Genomic DNA, 26096 nt, shown 5'->3' with positions numbered 1-26096 from the left:
CCAGAATTGCAACTGATCTCCTGACAACAGAGATCAGTTTCCCTGGAGTAAATAGCTGCTTTAAAAGATGTCTATGGCATTACACCCCTCGGAGGTCCCTCCCCTCCCCAAACTCCACCTTCCCAAAGCTCTACCCCCAAATCCCTAGGAATTTCCCAACCTGGAGTTTGTACCTCTACATCCAATGGAGTTGGCTCTCCTTATTCTGTGTCCACTATCAAACAACAAAGGATAACCAGTATTTCTTGGTCTACTTTTAAGTTTTCAGAAGCATCTGGCTGGCTTCTGTTGAAAACAGAATGCTGGACAGCATGGAATGTTAAAAAAAATGTTTTTTTTAAATTATAGTATGATTTAGCAAGACAGCACTTATGTTTTTATGCTGTCAGAAGAGCCTTTGGATTCAAAAACTTCCTTACCAGACAGTATGCAGTGAATAATTTAAACTGGACTCATATGTAATTCTGTTGCTACAGATTAAATTCTGGTAAATTAAATTATAGTAATCTATAATGACTGACAGCATGGTTTGAATGTGATTAAACAATTATAGATTATGCATGGCTTTCCAACTTTTAATCATGGTATACTAGGTACACATGTGATATTATACAGAAGTACTTTATTATACATTAGTAGAAAACTTGTTCCAAAATTGTGAACTCCTTGGCACTGAGGGAAAAAATGAACTGATATAATCAAATGCAGTCCTAACCTTTTGGGAGTTGAAATTGCTTAGTCATATATGCCTAAATTTCCAGAGGAGATATTTGTGTAAAAGTCAGGGGGCTAGTCCTCCAAAAAAAGCAAACAAGATTGCTTATCATGGCAATGATGCACAGTCACAGATTATTTAACGATTTAAGTAAACTTGCAGAGTCATATAAGATAGGCTAGGTAAATGGTCTGCTTTTGCAAAGGAGAAAAATGAATGTTCTTGGGGAAGCACACAAAATTAAACTAGAAATAACAATTGGATTGACTGAGATTATTCATTTTATGTAAAGAAAATGATATATAAAATTATATAAATTAAGCTTCTACACATTTAGCTAAAACGATTGTGGTTGATCTTGTTTTGTCTCCAGTTGTCTGTCTCTCATATAGTAATGATTAGAGTGTCAGCCTAGGATCTAGGAGCCCAGCTTCAGATCCCTACACTGCCATGGAAGCCTGTTGGGTGACCTTGGGCCAGTCACTCACTTTCAGACTAACCCTGTCTCTCACAGTTGTTATAGGGATGAAATATAGGATGTCCCCTCTGGGAACAAAGGCAGGGTATAAATGAAATAAAATAAAAAAAAATATTGCATTGATGCCGTTTTACTTCATTTGTACCCTCCCTTCCTCACTAAGACTCAAGGTGGATTACCAAACAGGGGGGAAAAAAAAATTAAAGAAGACAGAATAAAACATCCAATAAACAATGAGGTAGGATTACACAGTTGGGAACAAAAAAGCAAAATTAAAAAAAAAACCTGCCTAAGGCATGACACATGGTACTTGAATATTCTTGGCAATGCATAGCTGGAGATCCTGGTCTGACCCATAGTGGTACTTCTCATGTCACTATGTACAGTGAGATTTAATCTGATTTACAAACTGAGTAGTCATGACAAAAGGTTGTTGAAAACAATTTAATTTGTATGTTAATCTATACATGAATTACTTGCTATTCTGGCTTTACTACATTCTACTTAGCTTTTTGCATGGGAGCTAATATCTTTCTCTCTGCTTGAGAAAAATCATAGAAGTTTAAGGTAGAAATGAATTTTAACAAAAAAAATGTAAATCTGACAAATACATGGATTCAAATATACGTCTTGCTTAACCTCAATACAAGTCACAAACGTTTCTGACAATCTATGTGCATGCACATATTTGCATGTACAGATAGTTGTTTATTTGTGTGCATGATATATACTATTTTGTATTTGGCAATATTATATTAAAACACTTAAAATAGCAGTATTTTAAAGAATAAATATTATGAACTCAGCATATTTGCCAAATGACTTTGATAGATGAGTACAGAGATCCTGTGCATACTGATTCAAATAAGTCTCACTGCATTCAGATGTGCTTACACCGTAGTGTGTGTGTGTTTGCAGCCCTAGACTCCAAATAAAAAGTTCATGCTTATTACTCAACTATTTAGACAGGACTCCTTGTGGGTTATGTCAATTTAGGGCTATAAAGAAACTGACGTCCTGGTTTCTGAGTTTATCTGAACCAAACTTTAATCCAACTACACTAATTATAAGAACACAAAATGATGCTCATGTACTCTGTGATTTCTTAACTTATCTGTAGAGATTCTGTATGTAGCAATTTTGTTTACCATTCACTTCTGATGGAAGCAAAACTCTCATAGATGATCATGTGACTGGTTTGCTACATTTGTCCTTCATAACACCGTCTTTATCAGTTTAAAGAGCACTTTATCTAAATTCTATGAAGTAACCCACATAGTTCTGCACATGATGAAGGACAAATGAAGAAGTGTACAGCTGTTACCATTTAAAAGGCTTACATTGAATTTCAAGGCAGATAACCATTACTATCTGACTAACAGTAATATTATAGTTATTTTATAAACATTCTGTTTGTGATATATTTTGTGAGTTATACTTTATATAGTTGATATCATTTTCTCTCTTCTTGCTGGATACATTTCGTTAACAGGCAGACTATAAAAAGGCAAATGTTGAGATCGCTAAAATTTCTGGAAGGCAAAAGGCAGGATATACATGTAAAACAAGTGCAAGAAACAAACCAACAACTGATCTGGTTTGTTTATTATTGTTCCAAAGTTTAGCAGCGATTGCTAAATTCTCAGTCATTTTGCAATTTCGCAAATATGTACAAAGCACATCATTTTTTAACTCCCATTCCCTTATGATTATGAATTAGTGGTGGTGGTGAATTGGAATGATAGCTACTTTGAATTCCAGCGGGGTATAAAACCCAACTCTTTTTCTTTCATTGGGAGAAAGGCAAGTTGCTCATTCTAAAGAAACATCTTAAGTATATAGTAAGCATATGCTCCTATTCATGGACAATCAATTTAAGAGAAAAATCTTCTTTATCTATATTCTTATTTCCAAAGTATATACCATGTTCAAGCCTGTATTGAGTGGCTGCTGTATTGCACAAAGCATCCCACACATTTGGGAAAAGTTTTTTTTTGTTTAGGTTACAAGGATAAAACTTTTAAGAAATTAACAAGATTAAGTGGTTGGGGAAACAAAGTTTCAAATTTGTTTCTACCGCCAGAAATTCTGCTGCTAGAAAACCCCCCACAACCTTACATCAGAACATCCAGATGATGTGTTTCAGCTACCCAAAATGAGTTTAATGGCAACCATGCTGATTTAAGTGGACTGCATTGTACGTCTTTTTCTCACATTGTCACACCACTAAACATCTTCGTACATTTGCTTTTTTGACTCCTTTATCTCTTCAGGTCTTTAACTGATTCAGGGAGCAATTCTGAAGCCAGACTGTGAGCTGCTTGGGATGACAACTAAGCCCTACACTGGTTTAACATTGAATTAGCATTGTTTTGTTAGTGCTCTGGTGCTAAACTTCACTGCTGTACTGCTTACAGCAGGGGTGTCAAACATGTGGCCCAGGAGGCTCCTATCAGTTCCCCGAGCAACTGGCTGTCATCTGCTTCCTTCTCCCTCTTGCTTTCTTCTGCATCACAGCTTGCTTTGCCAGCTTGCTTTGCTCAATTAATACCATCTTTACCACCCCACCTAATTGTGAGTAGTGGCTTAATTGTTTTAATTTTAAACTGTTTTAACTGTTTTAATTGTTTAAATTGATATGATTGTTTAACATGTTGGAAGCCGCTCTGAGCCCACTGTGGGAAAGGGTGGCCTATAAATTTACGAAATAAATAAAATAAATAAATTGTATGGAAGCTACAGAGCAAAACCTCTATTTTCTCCATTGGCTGAGGCTCCTCCCTTGTGGAGGAAGGAGGGGAGGTAGAGCTTGCTTTGCCAGGCTCTCTCAATCACACTGCAGAGCTACTGAGCCAAACTTCTCTTCCTTCTATTGACTGAGGCTCCTGGTCCTCTGGGGAGGGAAAGAACCAGAGCCTCTTTTGTCTAGTTCCCTGGATCTCATGGGAGAAATACAAAGAAAGCACCTTTAAGACCAATGAGTGCTATTGTTTTAAGCATGTTTTAATTTTTTAAAAAATCTTTGTGTTTGTCTGTGTCCTTTATAAAGTTTGGATCTCTACTACCTAATCTCAAATAGGTACACAAATGGCCCGGCCTGACAAGGTCTCATTTGTGTCAGATCCAGCCCTCATAACAAATGAGTTCAATACCCCTGGTTCACACCATAGAGACATAAAGGCATTTTGACTGCTGGCATAATGATTAAAAACAAGTTCCTTTGAATGAAAAGGAAATTAGATTACTTTCAAGGAACTTATTTGCATATTAGACTACACTCCTGACATCACCATTGTTTGTAGAAAAAGCTCAGCAGGAACTCATTTGCATTTGATGCCAAGCCAGTGTGGACTGTGTTCCTGCTTAAAAAAAGCCACTTTCAAGTTTTGTGATTTTTACACAGTTCTCCAGAGTGTACAATTGGAAGACCAGGAAAAGCTGAATCTAGTGTTTGGATGATGAAATTATTCCATTCCGGTCACAACCTGCTTGCTGATATATTCAGTATCCCAATGGCATTTGGTAGCAGGGGTGGTAAAACTTAGTATACGATAGGCCCCAACTTTGGGGATAAGTTGTACTAAATTGATTCTGTCTTTAGTCTTTTCAGACCCAGTGCAAGCATGTGGCAGGAAGAACCAGAATTATGTCAAGGCCGTAGCCTACGAGCAGCAGATCAAGAGAGCCAGGCACAGGAAACATAAGGTAAGTAAGGAAATATAAGGGGATGTACCATAGTGAGGGGAGAAGCCAAGGGTCAAAGCTATGGAGAAAGCCAGGAGTCACTGTCCTGCTGTTTCTCTGAGCATGTGTAAAGAGTGGCAGAAGGGATGTGGCAGCCACAAACACTAGCAGCAGATCCTTCCAAAAGATGCTCAGAAAGATAGCCTGAGAGTTCCAACAGTAATGATAAGGTGGGAAACCACCCATGGGGATGCTTTTTTCCCAAATGTAACAGAAGTTCTTTGTTTGACCACTTACATGTACATCTTGGCTATCAAATCTCCCTGGTCCTGCGGGTGATAAATTACTACGTGCTATGACATGAATTCGTAACTAGATAGAGAGCACTGCTGATTTATGGCCAGGTCCAGCAGACAATTCATTATAGCAATGATCCCAATTCTTTTTGGCTGGCTTTCACATTTCACATGGGTGCAATTTACAGCTGGTTGCTGGAATACCCAAACACATTCTCCACATTAGGAAATGAGTCAGATGGAACATGAAAATGGGCAGAATATCTATAATATTAGTTTATTTGAAACTGCCTGCAATGGCAAAAAAAGGAACTGAGACTTCATAACAAAGCAGGAATCAAGGTGCACCCTTAAGACCAATCAAGTTTTATTCAGAACGTAAGCTTCCGTGTGCTAAGCACACTTTATCAGACTTTATAAGCAAGACAGGAAACGAAGAGTGGAAACGCAAATACGCTAAGACATAAAATGAAAGGCTCAGAAGCAGCAGAAGGAATGAATGCGTTGGATATACAGCTATTATCGTTTATTTATTTATAGCAGGCTGAATTGATTCTACCACTAATGACAGACATTTGCAAACTGCATATCCGCTACAACATACTCCATTAAGTACATCTTTTCCAAATCCATAAGCGGAGGGGGGGGGGGAGGCAAAAAAGCCTGCCTTGCTCAAGGAAATCCATTTACGACCACGAAAAACTATTTGCTCTGAAGGAAGAATAACGGACGAGAAAAAGGGGCAGTAAACAAGAAAGGTGTCACTATATAATAAAACACGGCACAACCCAGGGTGTGGCGGCTGGATGACAGGAGAAAAAGAAATTCGGAGCGCAAGACTAAACCGCGCGCAAAGAAAGGGGTAACGCCTAGCGCCGACGCCGCCGGAAAAAAAAAAAAACCAGCCCTACATCAGAAAAGGGTCAAGGTTCGAATCCGCCATTCCCATTGGTCCCCGAGGCCCACGTGGGCAAGAAGGGTGTGCGAGGAGGGAGCCCGCGCGGCCTAGTTGGTGGCTTGGCTCGGTGTTGCTAGTGCGGCAGCTGCTGGAGGGGGCGGGCTTCGGCGTTTCCTTGGCGACTGGAAGTGGAGAAGGGAGGGCTTGAGGCGGCAGGATTCCTCTCTGCCACGGACAGCATTTGGACGCCGCGGCCGCTGCTGTCAAAGAGAGAAGAGCGGCGCTGGTGGAAGGCCGGGCGGGGCGGCTTTGCGCGGGAGGCAGGAGCAGGTAAGGGACGGGAAGGAAGCAGAGGAATCGCAGCAGCTGTGGCTGTGCGCGGCCTAAGGAGAGGGAGAGGGAGGGGGTGGCTTCTCTGACATGCTTCACTCCTCCCCCCCCCCCATTTTGTTTGGTTTGTCTTTTGACAGGGCAGGCGCAGCCTTCAAACTCTTTCCTCCGGGTTCTGTCGAGTCTTGTAGGAGGAAGCGGATCCCTTGCCTTGGTTGCGGCGGTGGTGCCAGTCGCCTTTGCCCCTGCTCCCACTCCATTGTTGTACTGATGTGCCTGAGTAGTTTGCCCTATTTTGCTCAGTGTTGCCTTCTGCTGTGTGACTGTGCTGTAAGGGAGCAGCGGGTGCTTTTCTTAGCGAGGTCTTTACTCTTAAACAACTTGGGTCATAAATATTCTTATCCTCCCTTCTTTTTTAAAAAAAGCGGGAATTTTACACAACAGCTCTTACTGCTCTGCAGCGTTCACGTGAGGGGTATGCTCTGTCAGACAACCTTAGGAGGTGAGATGGTAACTTTTATTAGCTCAGTGGTAGAAGACGAAGAGCCAAATGGCTCGCGGGTGTCATAGATGGTAGTGGTGGTTCTCTTCTTCCCCCCCTGGTCTTGTGTTTGTTGGTGGTTCTGCATTACAGTCCTTGCTATATTACTCGCTCTGGTGAATACAGTATTTGCCAGGAGGCTGTGTCTGTCTCAGCCAGCATCAGACAGGCTGCAGGAGAGTGGAGGGAAAGGTAATGATAGTAGGCATAGCAGCACTCCAGTTGTATGCAGAGGAGAAACGATGCATTATAATAGTGGGCATGATTCTCATTAATACAGCAGTAGATTGCAGTTGCCAAGTGTAGGAGAGGACTTCTCTAAAAGCTTTACATCTGAAGCACATCTCTCCCCCTTTCTTTCCTGAGCCTTCTTGGACAACTTCCTCACACTGTTATTTGTGTCTGTTCTGTTATCCTGCACCTTGCATTGGCACTGTAGCAAGGCTTTTTAAAGCCCTTAATTGAAACTATGTATTTAAAGAAACACAAAGATAGTTTGAATGGGAAAGTGTAGCTCTGACAGTCAGGAGCCAGCAAGGCAACAATAATGGGATGGATGACCTTCCCAACACAGACATCAACTTGAGGTCTTGGAAGGAAGCACATAATCTGTGATAGTATAGGTATGGCCCATTGTGCATTAGCACTATTCGTTTAGCATGGTGGGTTGGTTGGTTTAGGGATGGTGGCTCAGTGGTAGAGCATCTGCTTGGGAAGCAGAAGGTCCCAGGTTCAATCCCCGGCATCTCCAAAAAAGGGTCCAGGCAAATAGGTGTGAAAAACCTCAGCTTGAGACCCTGGAGAGCCGCTGCCAGTCTGAGAAGACAATACTGACTTTGATGGACCAAGGGTCTGATTCAGTATAAGGCAGCTTCATATGTTCATGAAAGAATGCAGCTTCTTGCAATTAATATCGCTCATTTCTCAAGAATAATCAAGTTGGGTTAGGGCAAGGAGGAGCTATCAGCTTCATGTCTCTGGAGGAAGTCCTGCTGTTTACATGAGGAGCACTGCCTGAGTAATTAATGGTTATATTTTAGGCCTAATCCATTACACATGTTTCATTTATAATGCAGGTGGGTCTATGATATCTGTAACATTTTAGTCTTACAAAGGCTAAGCTGACAGTGATTTGTTCAGAGGTATCCAGCTGGGCTGAACCTGATCTTGTACTTTCAATCCCAAGCTTATAAACCCTGTTTAACACTGCCCCCCCCCCAAAAAACCCCCAAACAGATCTGAATGTGCGTTTAACAGGAGGAATATTGTTCCCTTCATATCCATAGCTATATGAAAAGTATATCTAGTAACTTGAGATCATTTTGAACTGAGAATGTGTCACTTAGCTCAACTCTAGTGTTAAATTTTTCTCCATGTAATACATTACTTGGACAACCATATTAAATTACTGTTTATTCTTTCCTACAAACATATTTTATAAGAAAAGTAAGGTGTGTGAAAATACCTTACTAGATGGTATATATAATATAAAAGTACACAGGTCCCTGCCTGTAGAGTCACAATCTAAATAGTGTTCATATTGCAGCAGCACTTGCACAGTGCATTTTTTCATTGATCCCTCTAAATTAATCATGTTATTTACTTTAAACTATAAGTCTTAAAAGCTGCTGACTTAGTTACGCTCGATTGTCCTGTATTCATCTTTACTTTTCTGAGTACTGATATGCACATGTAGTTTTCCATTTACCTTGGAATATGAAAGAGACAATTTTGCAGACTTCACTTTACACCACTAAAGCTGAAAAGGGAGACTAGCCGCCCTGAGCCTGCTTCGGCGAGGAGGGCGGGATACAAATAAAAGTTTATTATTATTATTATTATTATTATTATTATTTATCCTCTTTGTTATCAAAACTTAATTTTTCCCCTTCTACTATTATATATTTGTGCAGAATCTCATCACAACCAGCTCCAAAACTACTTTTTGTTAACTTCAGGTATTTCCATTACATCCTGATCTGTATAAATCTTTGAAAGAGAGTTGAATCTAGATTCTAATTCAGAGTCTGAATTAAGTTAATGTTTAGATTCTGCCTGACCACAGGTAAATGGTAAAGATCAATTAAAATCTGCTTTAAATAATAAAAAAGTTTGCTTTTTGTCTTTGCTCCAGAAGAATAGCCATTTTAGTCTATTATGGCAAAGATAAAAAGGAACCTTGTGGTAGTTCAAAAGCTGACAAAATTTTATTCTAGCAGTAGTCTTCTTTGTCACAAGACACCTGTTTGTTTTTATTATTTTGGGGTTTCCCATGACTAGTGGAAAGTATTAGAACAACTTTTGAGTCGAGTGGCGCCTTTAAGACCAGCAAAATTTTATTCGAGGTGTGAGCTTTCATTTACGCACAAAAAGGGAAAAAAAAATGCTGAAGTAGTGTCAACATTCAGCAAATGCTAGAAATCAGGTATTTTAAAAAGAACCAGCCTGGTATAGTAGTTACACAGTCAAACTAGGATCTAGAAACTCAGGTTAAAATCCCCACTCTGCCTTCTAAGATTGTTGGGTGACTTTAGGCCACTTACATGTTCTCAGCCTAACCTATCCCATAGCGTTGTTGTGAGGATTAAAAAGAGAAGAGAATGATGTAAGCTGTTTTAGTTCTCCATTGGACAGAAATGTGGAATACAAATAAAGTAAATAAAGAAAATAGAATTTTGTGGATGCTAGCATTTAAGTGAGTTGAATCCATTCTTATATTAGCAAATCAAGTTCAAGGAAGTAGTTATTTGCTTTTTCCCCCTCCAAATGCCATTGCTGAACTTTGGGATCAGGGAACACCTCTAGAATAGAATGCGATATAGCACTAAGAAGAACTTAGCTGGAATCTCCTTCAATGGAACAGGCTCCAGGTATGTTGGCATAAGGATGGATTCCTGCTGAGTCCTTGTTGCAGCCTCATCCCCATGTGTAAGTTGTATGGCATATGTTATGGAGAATTCCCAGGCCTCCAGTTGCAGCATTTTGGGAGGCACCATAAGCTGTTGGGAAGGGAAAGCTGATGAAAATTGCTTCCATGAATGTGTTCCGTTAGTGCAAGTGCAGGATCAAACCTTTTATTTCTAGCCTGAGCAACTTTCGTAACAATGTTTTTATTATTATTATATTGGTAATGGGATACCAGAAAAAGGGCAGTATTGAAATCAGAAAAATATAATCATCAGCAGTTACTGCATTTTGTCTTTTTTGAGGACACAATTCTGATATTTGATACAAATCACAAAAGTATCATATTTTTTCCACAATTTCTCAACAATGGTTTCTGAGTGTCAGTATTCTTTTTTAAAAAGAACAAAATAAGCATGACAAATTATAAACAGATTAAAATAAGAATTTCAAAGTAATATATATGATTCCTTTTTCTTAAAACGTACTCTGCACATTGCTTACTTGGTATTAGATTCAGGTGGGCAGTCGTGTTACTTGGTATTATTAGATAGATGTATAGATTATAACATATATACATAACTGTTAAAATTTTACATTAATGATTATAGTTTCTCCCTCTTTCTGTAATTATTCCAGGAGGTGCTTTTTTTTTGTATCAGATAATACAGGCTAGTAATCGCTTATTAACCTTGACCATAATAAGCTTTCCATTTCTGCTGAAATTCTTCAATTGGTCTTTTACTTACTAGGTTCGTTAACTTTGCCATTACAACATATTTGGCTAATTTATCACACCAGTCTCTTTCATTGGACAACCTTCTATTTTCCAAATAGATGCAAACTGTGTTCTTGCTGCTGTTAACATGTATCTAAATAATTCTTGTGACAACCTGAGTAAGTTTAAAATGTGCTCCCAATTTTTCTTTACTTCCCTATTCTCCTCTGTTTATTCTCTGATACTATTATAGCAATGCTGTCACAACATTCATACTAGTGAAGTATGTATGTAGATTCAGGTAAGTAGCTGTGTTGTTCTGAAGCAGCAGAACAACGTTTGAGCCCAGTGGCACCTTTAAGCCCAACAGTACTTTGGCTTTTTGTGTAATAATGTAAACTTTTTTTGAGTAATAATATAGGAAACTGCTTATGATGGTGACAGTTTGTTTCATTGGACTGTTCAGTAAATAATAGAATAACTTTAGTCCAGGGGTGTCAAATATGCAGCCTGGGGGCTGAATCAGGCTCCCGGAGGGCTAACAGACCCCCAGGCAACTGGCTGTCTTCTGCTTTCTTCTCTCTCTTGCTTCCTTCTGCATCACAGCTTGCTTTTCAAGGCTCGCTCAATCACACAGGAGCTACAGAGCAAAGCCTCTATTTTCTCCATTGGCTGAGGCTCCTCCCTTGGGGGGGGCAGAGCTTGCTTTGCCAGACTCTCAATTGCACAGCAGAGTTACTGAGCCAAGCCTCTCTTTCTTCTGTTGGTTGTGGTTCCTCCCCCTCCTGGTTCCCTGGGAAGGAAGGAAAGAGCCAGAGCTTCCCTTGCCCAGTTCTCTGGATCTCATGGGTGAAATACAGAGAAAGCACCTTTAAGACCAAGTGCTGTTTTAAGCATTTTTTTTTAAAAAAATCTTAAATTGTGTTTGTCTGTGTCCTTTATAAAGTTTATATCTCTACTACCTAATCTTAAATAGGTACACACATGGCCCAGCCCGAGATGCCTGACCCAACAGGGTCTCATTTATGTCAGATTTGGCCCTCATAACAAATGAGTTCGACACCCCTGCATTCAGCTTGGGCTAAAATGGTCAGACATCTAGATGCTTAAGAAGCTGGCTATCCATATGTGGCCTAATGCCACAAATTAGCTCAGTGGTTGGCTGAAAGGTAATTTAAGGAATGCTGCTGCCAGGATGTTCCATGCAAGCTTTATCATTCTCTTAGAGCCAAAATTCAATTTTTTGCCCTTTTTATCTTGAAGGACATCATAGCATTAATGGATTTCTTTTTAAAATATTTAAGGGGCTGTAGAAACATTATGGCTTTTTCACTGTTTAAATGATTGTGGAATGGCCAGAACTTGGGTGCTTTATTTCTGTGTAAATTAAAGTCAATGTTTTTCTTTCATTAACTTAACACATTGCATATCTAAGCTTTATAATGGCCATTGGAAATTCATATATCTGCATGCTGGGACACTCCAAATAGCTGTTCAGTTGTTTAACATAATTTCAATTTGATTTAGTGTTGAAGTAACACAGAACTCTTTAGAGTCTGCACGTAAATGCCTGTGTTAAATGCCTTCTGCTACCTGATCTTTTTAAATAATGGAGATGCTGGGGACTGAACCTGGGACCTTCAGCATGCAATGCGGGTACTCTATCCCAGGCCCATGATCCCACCTCTGCTAATGAGGGCTAATAAGCTGAAACTTAATTCTTCCAAAATGGAGGTGCTACTGGTGAATGGAAGGATTTACCCAGTAACTGATGGATCTCCTGTTCTGGATGGGTTTGTACTCCCCCTTAAAGGCACAAGCTTGTAGCATGGGTGTGCTGCAGCATCCAGGCTTCCTGTTGGGTAAGGAGGAAGCAGCAGTGGGCAGAAGTGTTTTGACTGGTGAGCCAGCTGTGGCCTTCACTGGATAGGAAAGAACTTTTCACTGTAATACCTTAGTAATATTTTGATTGCTTTTGTAATATCTGGATTTGACTACTACAGTGTGCTGTTTGTGGGGCTGCCCTTGAAGAATGTTTGGGAGAGTTTTTGATACAGAATGCTGCAGCGATGTTGACTAGAGTGAATCAAAAGGGCATATAATTCCAGTCTTGTTTTGCCTGCACTGGGTCCCAGCTAGCTTTTGGGCTCAAGGTGTTGGTGTTGACCTTAAAAGCTCTATATAGTTTGGGACCAACATACCCCCATCCGAATGTACCCAATCAGTGAAGTCATCTTCAGTGACCCTTCTTTGGGTGCCCCCACTGTCTAAGGCTACACATGTAGTAACCCCAAGAAAGGCTTTCTTGGTCATGGCACCAGGTGAATAATTATCTGGTTTTTTCTGTCATTCCCCCACAGACCCTCTTTCCTGTGTACAGGTTTTACTGTGCAGGTAGTTGTTTTAACAGTGTCTGTTTAACTATTGTTTTTAATTTTTTATTCTGTGTATTTTGACAGCTTGTTTTAATGTTTTTTTCATTTCTTGCTGGCTTGGAGACCCTGAGCTGGTTAAAAAGGGAGCATAACAATGTGCTCTCACCAGTAATATAAAAATTCTGACTGATGGAACAAAATACGTTAAGGCTGGTGAATAATGGCCCATAAAGATTTTGAAATGTTCTTTTTTTATGGAACCTACACATTGGCCATGAAATATCTTTAGATTGCACTCTGGGATATGACCTGTTCTTATTTCATATTGACTGATAGCCAGTTGTCACCGTTGCCTGTGTGAATAGAGTGTGTACTTTGAGATCTGTGTCCACACATTTATTTCATTTTGCTTACATCTCACCCTTCCTGCAAGCAGGCTCAGTTCCTCTGTAGCTATTTGTTACTGTAACAGTCGGCTAGTTTGCTGTTACTGATTCTGTCAGTAAGTTCAGTTCAAGGTGTTGCTTATCATCACCTAAAAACTCATTAATGGTGTTGGACACATGTCTGTAGGACTACCTTTTCCACTGTGTTCTGTCACAGCAGCTTCCCTCATTTGAACAAAGTCTTCTGTGGGTGCCATCTCATTTTGACAGATGAGCAGCGGCCCTGCCCCATTGTGTCAGTCACATTCCACCCCCCTCCCCATGCCTGTTTGGTGTATGTGCAGAGCAGGTAACAGCCAATCAGGGCTCACGGAAGGCAGAACAGGCCAAATGAGAGGGGGGCTGAGAGTAAAAGCCATTGCACTGAGATATCAGATTGAATAGGATTTGCATCTCCAGGTTGTTGGTTGACAGAAAACCTGTCTCAGGAGTCTACATAGGTCTCAGAGTCTGTTTTGAGTGTGAGTGGGCTGCATGAGTGAATGTTTGGGAGAATAGGGGTTGTGCTTACGGAGAATGGACAAATGATCCTTTTCTCAGGTGACTTTGGAAGTTTGAGCCTGTCTTTTAGGATAAAGCAGGCTGACAGAATGAATGTGTTAGGAAGAGAATGAAGTCATTTCAGGGCCCGAGGGAAACTGTCTAATTTATAGAGCTCATATTTACATTATGAGATTTGTAAGAAAGAGGGAAAGCCAATTTTCACCTCAGAAACAAAAGCTTGGCTGTACAACCAAGAGTTAACATCTGAAATGTTACATCCATCCTAATATACCCAGTAAAAAAAGCTATGTGTTACTTGTAAATAGTTTTAAGCCTCATTACTGAACCTACTTATTTAATGGATAAAAATTATTTTTTATCCTGTTTCTCTCATGTAATATATGTAAGAGCTGCATTTAGATAGGCATTTGGGTTCATCCTACCATTAGGAGGCTGGGGTAGAAATCACTTGGTAGAACTATGCAGCATGTTACCCCTTTTAAACAGCATTTAAAGCTCTGACCTTCACACCCATACACATGCATTTTCTGTTGTGGCTCCCACCTTGTGGAAAGGCCTGCCTGAGGTCAGGAAGGCTACCCACTTCTGTTATTCTGTAGACTGTGTCAAACAGAATTGTTTAGGATGGCATTTTTATTAAGAGAATAGGGTTACAGTGTAGTAGAATGGTTCTGAAAGGTGCTTTTATAAAAGGTACAGTCTGTGCCATCATTTGTTGTATGTATTATCTTGCTCCAGCTGCATTGTTTTCTACTTTTGTGATTCCTTTTTTGCTTTGTTTATGACATATGTCTGGTACTGTTTTTTTGTATTGTTTCTAATTTTTGTAATCCTAGTCTTCGTTTGTTTACTATTTGATTGCATTGTTTTACACTAACTTGTTGAATGGGTCATGCTATTTGATTGCATTGTTTTACACTAGTGATACTCAGTGGCTCAGGAGCCACAGGTGGCTCTTTGACATGCAAACTATAGCTCTTCTGAGTACTGTTCCCAAATGTAGCACTTGCCCATGTTTCAAGAAAGTAGGCAAGGCTCTTGCTTGGTGGGGTTTGTAGTTGGCAAATGATTCCCACCTTGAAACAGTTGCCACCAGAGGAACAAATAAAAAGCAAGCCTCCTTGTGGTGTGGTGTTCTTGCCAGAAGTGGAAGTGAATGTGGCTCTTTTGGTTGTTAATGTTGTTCTTTATGAGCCACAGACTGAGTACCAGTTTTACACTAATCTACCTTGAGTCTCAGCAGGAAAGGTGGGTTATAAATATAATTAATAAACTTTTGAGGTGCCTTGGGTCTCCTCAGAACACAAATTGAAAATGAGTTACTGTACAGCATTATCTGTTCCTCATCTTTTTGCTAGAGCACTGTTATGAATTTGAAGTCTGTCTTCTATGAGTGGATTTATATTCTGTGAATGTGGCCTATAGTCACATGCCCTGAGAAATGTGAAACCTATGATAGAAAGCATGGTGATATCTCCTAATGACTGTGATATTTCCTTAATGGATAGGTAATGGCTCTGTTCAAGCAGCCCTCAAGACATGGAGGAGGAGATGATTCCCCCTCACATGTAAAAGGAAGAAGAAGGCAAGTGTGCCTTTGTGTGTAAAGAAACAGAAGAGAAGTAGTGAAGTATGTGAAGTTTGCAGGTTCTCTTTCTTGCTCTCTTTCTCTGGATTTGATTTGGGTCAGCAGTTTTGTTGCCACATAGGGGTAGTTGTTTCTTTCCTCCTGTGCACTGCCTGTATGCTTGTGAACATAACAAATGCTACAAACTACCATAAATCCCCAGTGTGTTATTCTCTAAAGGGAACCAGCCTTGGTAAATGTTATCTCTGGAATGTCTCATGATTCAAAGGAGCATGTAACATACAGTATGCTAGTAGTCCACAATTAGAGAGCACAACCTTATAGACTTGCCACATCATAACTTATTTCACTGGAACTTTTTTGCCATGGTGTTGAACAGTGCTTGATCTCTTTTTAAGATGGGTAGAAGTCTATTGCCATGATATCTCAAAACAGAATGTCTTCACTCTGCTCTTTGGACTTAGGGGTCTTTTGTGAGAGAGATGTTTGACGAGATCATACCTGCCCTAGAGTGGTCATAGCTGTCCTGTATTGGTATCGACTGTTCCAGTTTAATTACTTTCTTCTTTGTGGACCTCATCCTATTTCCTTGATTCATACTTACCATTCTATGGCAAGAGTGCAGTGTGCTGAAGCATCCAGTCCTTCAGTTGAGCTATGTAGAATGATAGACTTGAGGTTGGAGATTTCATGGTGAATCTTGCATAAATCGATTGTGTGGTCATTGTTTACATCAAGCTGTGAGTTTGTGCAGATGAATGTTTCATATGTGGCATTTTCCTCCAAGCAGTGCTGAAATAAATGGTTCTTTGCATTGAAAGGCAGAAGTAAAAGAAACACCAAGGAATTGTCTATGTTGCACAGTGAGATGGATGTATAACCCCTCCCTTTCTTAAAGTTTCTGATTTGGCTTTGTTTGGGGAGTATCCAAGAGGTGAAGGAAGAGGTCACGTCAGAAATACTAGCACCATGTATTATTTATTTATTATTTATTATACTCAATTTGTAGCCTGCCCTTTGCCGAATGGGCTCTGAGTGGGTAACAACCATTGATGATACAAGGTTAAAATAAGATTTTATTTATCAATGAGAGGCAATGAAAGTCATTGAATAGCAGCCTAGTGGACCTGCCAGTGCTGATGGGCTATGGAACACTCTTCCCCTCTTCCTCAAACCCATCATACTGTAACAGGACAGTAAGGCAAGCAGAGCCGTGACTATCAAATTAGACTTTCAACTAACTTATGACTAACAAATTAGACTTTTCAGCTTGCTTTAAGAAAACATTTACAGTGTATAAGGCAGTAAAGTTGATGTTTCTTTGTCTCACGAATGGTCTTCTGTTTTAAAAAATCAGTATGAATGACATTTTACTAGGTAACAGGCTGGGGTTTTGCTGTGTCTCTGTCCCTTTATTTCTGTCTCTCAACCCTTGCATGTTAGTAATTATTTATTCATTTAGATTTTTCAATTTCCGTCCTTCAGCAAGCCAGGAGAGACATAAATAGGCATAAAATATCAATTCAAAAACGAATTAAAAGCCTGTAGCAAACAAGTATAGCAGAAGATGGTGCAAAAGCCAGTAGTCCTGCTCTGTTACAGGAGGTGGGGAGGGGCTGGGAGTGCCAGGATGGAGCCATCACTGTCCTCAACCAAACACCTGGTGGAACATCTCTGCCTTGCAAGCCCTGCAGAACTGTAACAAGTCCCACAGGTCATGGATGTTATATGACAGAGAGTTCCACTAGGTTTATTTGTTTATTTATTTCTATTTATATCCCGCCCTCCCCACCAAAAGCAGGCTCAGGGCTGCTTACATATTCATGTATAGCAAAGGTGGGGAATGTCCGGCCCCAGGGCCATTTATGGCCCTTGGAATCAGCTGGTCTGATCCTCGGGGATTGCTAGGCCGAGCCTAGCCATATGGTGGCCTCCCTGGGACCTGGCTGGCTGGCGAGGATTGTGGGGCTCAGCCATACTGTGCAGCAGTTTTCCCGGGACCCAACTGGCCAGCAGGGATCGCAGCAGCCTCCCTGGGGCCTGGCTGCCTGGCCAGGATCGCTGCAGGGCCTGGAAAAGTTACTGTTGCAGTTCAGGTAAGTTGCTCCCTCATTTCTTTTTCCTTTCTATTTCTTCCCCTCATTTTTTTGTTTCCCTTAATTGCCCTTTCTTCCCCCTTTATTTCCTTTTCTTCTCCCATTTCTTTATTTTCCTTTCTTTCCATTTCTTTCTCTTTCTTCTTCCCTTTATTTTCCTTTCTTCTCCCCATTTCTTTATTTCCCTTTCTTTCCATTTCTAATATTAGGGGATGTGGTCTAATATGCTAATGAGTTCCTGCTGGGCTTTTTCTACAAAAAACCCCTGGACCTAGCATTTGCCTAGGACGGTGGGTTGGGGTTTTTTGTGTGTTCCAAATTTGGCTCTCCCAACATGACTTCAATAGAAAAAAAATTATTTACATTAATTTTGCTGTCCTGAATCATTCTCCCTCGGCGGAGCACTTTTTTTTAAGTTGAAAATTTTGTATAGGCTGTGAATGATATTATAAATATCCAAATGGCCCTTGGCAGAAAAAAGGTTTATATTACATTTAACTATTCTGCTGTTCCAGCTGGATGTTCAATTAAAACGGATCTTAGGTTCATGCTAGAGGTGATCCAGATGTTTTGAAGTCTGCTGTAGCCTGTGATCTAATGAACAAATGCCTGGTAGAAGAGCACCATCTTGCAGGCCCTGAGAAACTGTGTGAGCTCTTGCAAGGGCCCTAACCTCAGGGAGCTCATTCCACCAGCTCGAAACTACAACAGAAACGGTCCTGGCTCTGGTTGTCATGAGCCTGGCCTCTTTCTCTTTGAGGCCGGGGATTGAGAGCAGGTTTTGTGACCCTGACCGAAGTGCTCTCTGGGGAACGTGGGGAAAGGCGGTCCTGAAGGTCCCTGGCCATATAGGGCTTTAAAGGTAAGAACCAGCACCTTGAAATGAACCCAGTATGCAATGGGCAACCAGTGCAGCGCTTTCAGCACAGGTTGAATGTGCTCCTGTAGGGGGAAGCCCTTTAACAGCCTGGCTGCAGCATTCTGCACTAGTTGAAGCTTCCGAGTTTGAGACAAGGGCAGCCCCATGTAGAGGGCATTACAGTAATTCAGTCTCAAGGTGACTGTGGCATGGATCACTGTAGCCAAGCCATTGTGTTGGAGGTAAGGCACCAACTGCCTTATCTGCCAAAGGTGGTAAAAGGCTGAGTTGGCAGTGGCTGTCACCTGGGCCACCATTGTTAAGGAGGAATCCAGGAATACCCCTAAGCTTTTAACCTTTGGCGCCAAAGTAAATGGTGCACCATCTAAGATCCGTAATGAGATCTCTGCTCCTAGACCACCACGACTTAGATACAGGACCTCTGTCTTCGTCAGATGCAATTTCAGTCGACTCAGCCTGAGCCACCCTGCTACAGCTTGTAATGCCATGGTCAGATCTTCCAGGTAGGAGTCGAACCAGCCACCCATCCAACAGATAGAGCTGAATGTCATATGCCTACTGATGGCATCCCAGCCCACACCTCTGGGCAAGGGGGCATATGAAGATGTTGAACAACGTTGGGGAGAGAACCGCCTGTTGTGGCATACCACATACAAGTGGGTGCCATTGAGATAGCTCCTCTCCTATCGCCACCCTTTGTCCCCGACCCTGTAGAAAGGAGGAGAGCCACTGTAAGGGCAACCCCTGTATCCCAGCGTCAGCAAGGTGGTGGGTTAGTAACTGATGATCAACCGTGTTGAACGCAGTTGACAGGTCTAAAAGCATCAGTACCGCCGAACCACCTCTATCCAGATGTCTCTGGAGGTCATCTGTGAGGGTGACCAGAACTGTCTCCGTCCTGTGACCTGGATGAAAACCGGATTGAAAAGGGTTGAGAATGGAATCGTCATCCAGAAAGCTCTGTTACTTCACTGCTACCGCCCTCTAAATAATCTTGCCAAAAAAAAGGCAAGTTTGACACTGGCCGATAGTTTGCCAATACGGCCAGGACCAATGATGGTTTCTTTAGAAGAGGGTGGACCACTGCCTCCTTAAGGGGCTGAGGGAAGGTCCCTTCAGATAGGGATCTGTTAACAATTTCCCTCAAGGGAACCTGTAATTCTCCCTGGCCTGCTTTTATTAGCCAGGATGGGCACGGGTCCAGACTACAAGTGGTTGAGCATACAGTGGAGAGTGTTCTGTCAACTTCCTCCAGGCTGAGTGGAGTGAAATAATCCAAAATCTGACTAGAAGACGTATATGGAGCCTCGAGTTTGCTTACTGTTTTAACTGTGGCAGGGAGGTCACAGCAGAGCGACAAGACCTTATCTGTGAAAAAACTCACAAAAGCCTTACAGCCTATATCCAGTTTCCTAGTGTTTGATTTACCCTGTGGTAGGGTAGTTAAAGACCAAATTGTTCTAAACAATTGTGCTGGGTGTGAGTTCGCAGATGCAATCGTGGCCGTAAGATAGACTTTCTTAGCCATCTTGACTGCCTTCTCATAAACGACCTATTAGATGTTCTTGTCACTTTGCCATGGGCACGCCGCCACTGCCTCTCTAGCCGTCTAGGCCTCCGTTTCATCAGCCATAGCTCCAGGGTATACCACGGCACCAGCTTTGAATGGAGGCGGAGAGGGCACCTGGGAGCGATCTTGTTGATGGCTGTGGAGAGCCTTGTGTGCCAGGTCTCCACCAGCTCATCTAGTGAGTCGCCAGGGGGCCAAGGGCCCTGAAGAGCCAGCTGAAGCCACATAGGGTTCATTTGGCTCTGCAGGTGAGCTAAGATGAGCTTGTTGTCCAAACAGGTCAGAGTGGAACATTCATGCGGGCCTTCAGGGCACAGTGGTCTGACCATGGCACTGCATTAGCAGTGATATGGTCCAGTGTCACTCGCGCTGCAAAGATCAAATTCAGCATGTGTCCAGCCTGATGAGTGGAAGTTGTTACACATTGAGAGAGTCGCAGTGCCCCCATGGATGATACCAGCTCCATCACCTGTGTGGAGCTTGCATCATCGGCATGGACGTTGAAATCACTCAAGACCAAAAGCCTTGGGTGTTCCAGCCTCTAGCTGAGGTCTCCACAAGGGATGGTAAGGCACTGACTGGTGTGTTGGGCGGCCAGTACACCAGCCAGATAGCCAAACTCTCCAACATCACACACCATACTGGCACATTCAATGCCAGTGATCTTTGGGGACAAAACCTCCTGAATGAATACAGCCACCCCTCCTCCCCCGCCCACAATTCTGTGATTGGTGAAGGACCAAGAACCCAGGTGGAGCTAACTGGGAGAGGGCAACCATCTCTCTGTCTCGCACCCAGGTCTTGGTCACGCAGGCCAGGTCTACATTCTGCTCTAACAGAAAGTCCCGAAGGATTGAGATCTTACTAATAGACCTGGCATTACTCAACACCAATGTTGGAGGCAGGTAGCTCAGCTTGGCCCTGCTGTCTGCCACCGCTGGGATGGGATGCAGGCTGGAAGGAGGCCGAGCATTCTGGCATCTCATTCTACTTCCCTTACATAAATGGCTGTTCCCACCGCTATACTTTCCTCTCCCCAGATTGCTGGGTTCAGTACAGTTGGAGTTTCCAGGTCAACTTCAAGGGTAGGCCCACATAGAGTGAGTTACAGTAATCCACACTAGAGGTGACTGTTGCATGGATTACAGGGGCTAGGGCAGGATGGGATAGGTATGGGGCTAGTAGCCCATCCTTGTGCAATTGAAAAAAATGACAGTTTGGCAACATTTGTGACCTGGGCCTCATCAAGAGTTGGGAGCTGGCACCCTCACCAGAGTCCCCCTGTCTCAGTCACAGAACCTCCACCTTGGAAGGATTCAGTCTCAGCCGCTCTGCTTTAATGCTAGGAATAGTTATAATCATCCCTTCATGTTTGTCAAGTCAAGTCAAATCAAGTCAAATTTATTTTTATATCCCGCCCTCCCCCGCCAAAGGCAGGCTCAGGGCGGCTCACAGACATGGAAACCATGATTTAAATAAAATACAATACAATGTAAACACGAATTTTAAAATACAGTTCAAATACACAAATTAGTTACAATAAATAAAAACAGATGTTATAAGGTGCTATAAAATTACAATCAAACATAAGATGGCTAGATGGTTACAGGTCAATTCTAATTTCGATTTAGCCAGGTTCTATCTCAAAAGCCAGCTGTCTGCCTTTAACCAGTAAGTGCTATCTACTTTGCCCACTGATCCAAGTGGGCAAAGAACTGCTGTATATGTGGGGTTCATTCCTGTCAATGGCAAGAACTGCTGTATATGTGGGGTTCATTCCTGTCAATGGCAAGAGCTTAAACATGTATATAAAAGGAAAACACATTGGGCTCCTGCTGCTGAAATGAACAGAGCCACTTGCAGGCAGGTGTGTGTGCATCCATCAAGGAGCTCAGACCAGAAATAAAGTATTGGGGGAAAGGAGCTCAGACCACATGCTGTCATGCAGCTCTGAAAACAGACTCCTCTGCAAAGCAGTGCTTTCTGTGGCAGTTTCCCTCCTTCCTCCCTCCTTCCCTCAGCCAATTGAGGGTAGGTTTCTTTCTCTTCTCTGTAAAGCAATGCCTAAGTCCTCAGCCAATGGAATGCAACTGACCTTGAGTGGTAGTTGACAGACCAATGGTTTATGGAGTGCACTCCACAGCCAATGGGAGAGCCAGATTTGGCCACTTCCACAGGGCTTTTATTATATAAAGTATTAGGAGCAAGCCATTCCTGAACCTGTTTTCTAACTAGATGCAAAAGCCTTCTGAATTTTGATTGCAAAATGCTTCCAGTGCCACTTAAATGTTTAATTTAGGAGCAAACCAGTCCTGCAGAAGCCTTCTGAATTGTGCTGGCAAAATGCTCCTAATATAAATATAAACACTTAAGTGGTATTGAGAGGATGAGAAATTTTGATGAAAATAAAGAGGTTGCAGAGAGCATTTTGCTGGCCAAATTCAGAAGGCTTTTCATGTTTAGAGGAGAGGTTAAGGCTTGGCTTGCTCCCAGTATCAACACTGAATTGTAACGCTGATCACTTTGAAGGAAATAGGAATACTCCTGAGGAAGACTTTTGTCAAAATGAGCCTATATCCATTGGATGGACCTTTCTTTGTAAGAGGCATTTTGGTGAAGTAGTTAAGTGCGCGGACTCTTTTCTGGGAGAACCAGGTTTGATTCCCCACTCCCCACATACACCTGCTGATGTGATCTTGGGTCAGCCACAAGTTTTCTCAAGGCTGTTGTGGGGCAGGGAAGGGAAAGGAGATTTGTAAGCCACTCTGAGACTCCTTTGGTTAGTGAAGGGTGAGGTACAAATCCAATCTCTTCTTCTTTTAATATTGTAAAGTTGGACTTCTTTATAATGTGTACAAATATTTATATGAATCTTTAAAAGTTTTACTGAATGCTGTTAGCTGGTATATCACAGTGGGGGTTTTTTGTATTTCCTGAGCAGTAGAGTCTGTATACAAGGGAAGCTGGAACAGAATGTGTGGAAACTGGGACTGAGAAAGAAGTTTATTGCATGTGGCCAAAGGCTGTCACAATCAAAAGAAAAAATATGCATCAGAGGAACATAACATACAGGAATTAACAAATTACAGTTAACTAGGACTCTAAGGCAGCATAGGGGATCAGCTGCAGGGCAGACCAGATACTCTTGCTGTCTTACAGCTGATCACTCCTTACAAACTGCCTGAATCTTAGAGGGGCCTCTGATCAGCTGGTCCCCTGTATTGCCTAAGATTGCAGCTCTTCATGCTGCTATAGGGTGATTGGAGTGATTCTCCCATTGCACCACTGAGTGATTCTGAGGTCCTATTGAGTTTTATCTAAGGTCCCAGAATTACTAAGATCACCCCTGAGCCTGACCTAGAAGAGACCGATGTAAGTTTCTTTGGGTCCACATTGGGGAAAAGTGGGTGTAAATATTTAAATAAAAAGAGAAAAAAGGGGTCTTGCAGGCCAGAATCAATCCCTCCCCCTTTGTTTAGTAGAAACTGGAAGAGAAAAGAAATCCAGTCACAGAGCTCCAGTCTCTGTTGGTACCTAAGAGCAAAGAACCTGTGAAAGAGATGTACCAACAGCAGATTGGCCTGATGCAGGGCTAATTGAGTAGGTTCCATGTGGTAAGGTGATTTTTGCTTTATCACAAGACCAGTTGTTTCCTCAATGTAACTTTACTATCAAAGCCAGGTTGGAATCTGTCTGAGTGATGGTGTAGGTGAAAGTTAGCTGAGTTGTGAGTCCGATGCATGGCTAAACTGTGGGACAAGTACTTTCCCAGAAGTTTTGGATGAGAGTACCCCTACTTTTTAGGAAAAAAAGATAAGGTAGGCTAGAATTAAATGTCTCTGAAATTTGCTTAAACTCTTATATGTATCTAGTTGGAAATCTCTTGATAAACAGCAATGTATCATTTGGGGCGTAGTCCCCTAACATCTACAGACATTCAAAATTTCCTTCCAGGTTCATAATTACTCAGAGTTGAAATCCCCACACAGGATATTTCATTAAAATCTGTTTAAGCTTAAAATCTATTAAAATTTCAGGTGGATAGCTATGTTAGTCTGCAATAGTGGAACAGATTTTGAGTCAATTGGCACTTTACAGGCTATAAACTTCCTTGAATCAAAACTTACTTCATCAGCTAAAGTAAGAATGCAGGTTCACCAGTTGTTATATCCAGGTCAGAAAGTGAGGGGGAGGGTCCAACATTGAATAAACAGTCCACTCCTGATGCAAAAGAATTAGTTGATCTAAATCTGACATTAAAAATCCAGTGTGAGAACATTTGAATATCCCAGGGCATTCTGTTGCTAATCAAAGGGTGGTGGTTCTCCTACAGAGAAGCTTCAGAGAGACATTTCAAAGTGAGATTGTAGGTAGGTAGGTAATTTTATTTATATCCCGCCCTCCCCGCCGAAGCAGGCTCAGGGCGGCTGACAACATCATTCAATTATACAAAAACAACAAAACAACAAAGTTACATTTAACGTTAAAATTCTAATAAGTTTAAAATTGATTAATTAATTAGTAATAAAAGTGCTAGTGCTGTTTGTTCTTTATATGATGGCGGTAATCCTTAGCAGTCACTTCCTTCATCAGCAATCACTTCCTTCATCAGCGAAAGCCAGTCGAAAGAGGAAAGTTTTGCAGGCCCTGCGGAATTGTTCAAGGTTCCGCAGGGCCCGCATTTCCTCTGGAAGTTGGTTCCATAGGTTCGGGGCTACAGAGGAGAAGGCCCGATTACGGGTGCATTGCAGCTTCACCTCTCTTGGTCCGGGGGTGGTCAGCAAGTTTTTTCCAGCTGACCTCAGTGCTCTCTGGGGTTCGTATGGGGAAAGACGGTCCCTAAGGTAGACAGGTCCTCGACCATATAGGGCTTTAAAGGTGATGACCAGCACTTTGTAACGAACCCGGTATGTAACTGGCAGCCAGTGCAGCTCGTGCAGCCCAGGCTGTATATGCTCCCATTTAGGGAGCCCCAGTAACAGTCTGGCCGCTGCGTTCTGCACCAGCTGCAGCTTCCGGGTTCGGTACAGAGGCAGCCCCATGTAGAGGGCATTACAGTAATCCAGTCTCGAGGTGACCGTTGCGTGAAGTACCGTTGCCAGATCTTGGCGCTCTAGGAAGGGAGCCAACTGCCTTGCCCGCCTCAAGTGGAAAAAGGCTGACTTGGCAGTGGCTACAATCTGGGCCTCCATTGATAATGAAGGCTCCAGTAAGACTCCCAGACTCCTAACCCGGTGCGCCGCTTTCAGCGGCGCCCCGTCGAAGACCGGAAGAGGTATTTCCCCTTCCCGGGCGCCCCGACCCAGACAAAGGACTTCTGTCTTCGCTGGATTCAGTTTCAGCCCACTCTCCCTCAACCATGTTGCCATATCCTGCAGGGCCCGGTCTGAATTCTCAGGGACGCAGTCAGGCCGTCCGTCCATCAGCAGATAGAGTTGGGTGTCATCTGCATATTGATGGCACCCAAGTCCATATCTCCTGGCAATCTGGGCAAGAGGGCGCATATAGATATTGAATAACATTGGTGAGAGAACTGCCCCCTGAGGCACTCCACAATCCAGTGTGCGCCTCCGGGACCGCTCACCACCAATTGCCACCCTTTGTCCCCGATCCTCGAGGAAGGAGGAGAGCCATTGTAAGGCAGACCCCCTCACCCCTATATCGGCGAGGCGGCGGGTCAGTAGCCGATGGTCGACCGTGTCGAACGCGGCCGACAGATCTAACAACATCAGCACCGCCACACCGCCCCGATCCAGATGCCGTTGGAGATCATCTACCAGGGCGACCAGTACTGTCTCCGTCCCATAACCCGGGCGAAAGCCGGACTGGCAAGGGTCTAGGATGGAAGCTTCATCCAGAAAGCTCTGCAACTGCGACGCCACTGCCCTCTCTATTATTTTACCTAAAAACGGTAAATTAGAGACCGGTCGGTAGTTTGCCAATTCGGCCGGGTCTGCTGTACTTTTTTTCAAGAGGGGTCGGACCAAAGCCTCTTTCAGGGATGATGGAAAGCGCCCCTCCGAGAGGGATCTATTTATGATGTCCCGTAAAGGACATTCAAGCTCCCTCTGGC

General features: G+C 42.5%; 1 protein-coding gene across 1 annotated transcript in view; it reads left to right on the top strand.

The window, feature by feature from the left end:
* Window positions 1-6346: 6346 nt before the first annotated feature.
* Window positions 6347-26096, top strand: part of LYST (lysosomal trafficking regulator) — a 155805-nt gene continuing 136055 nt past the window's right edge. The window contains exon 1 of the mRNA XM_060243203.1: window positions 6347-6401. The gene's annotated coding sequence lies outside the window, so the exon portion shown is untranslated. The remainder of the gene's footprint in view (window positions 6402-26096) is intronic.

The sequence above is a fragment of the Heteronotia binoei genome, chromosome 1 (assembly GCF_032191835.1).
Source record: "Heteronotia binoei isolate CCM8104 ecotype False Entrance Well chromosome 1, APGP_CSIRO_Hbin_v1, whole genome shotgun sequence".
In the NCBI taxonomy this organism is placed as follows: Eukaryota; Metazoa; Chordata; class Lepidosauria; order Squamata; family Gekkonidae; genus Heteronotia; species Heteronotia binoei.
This window is presented reverse-complemented; position numbering and strand designations above follow the sequence as displayed.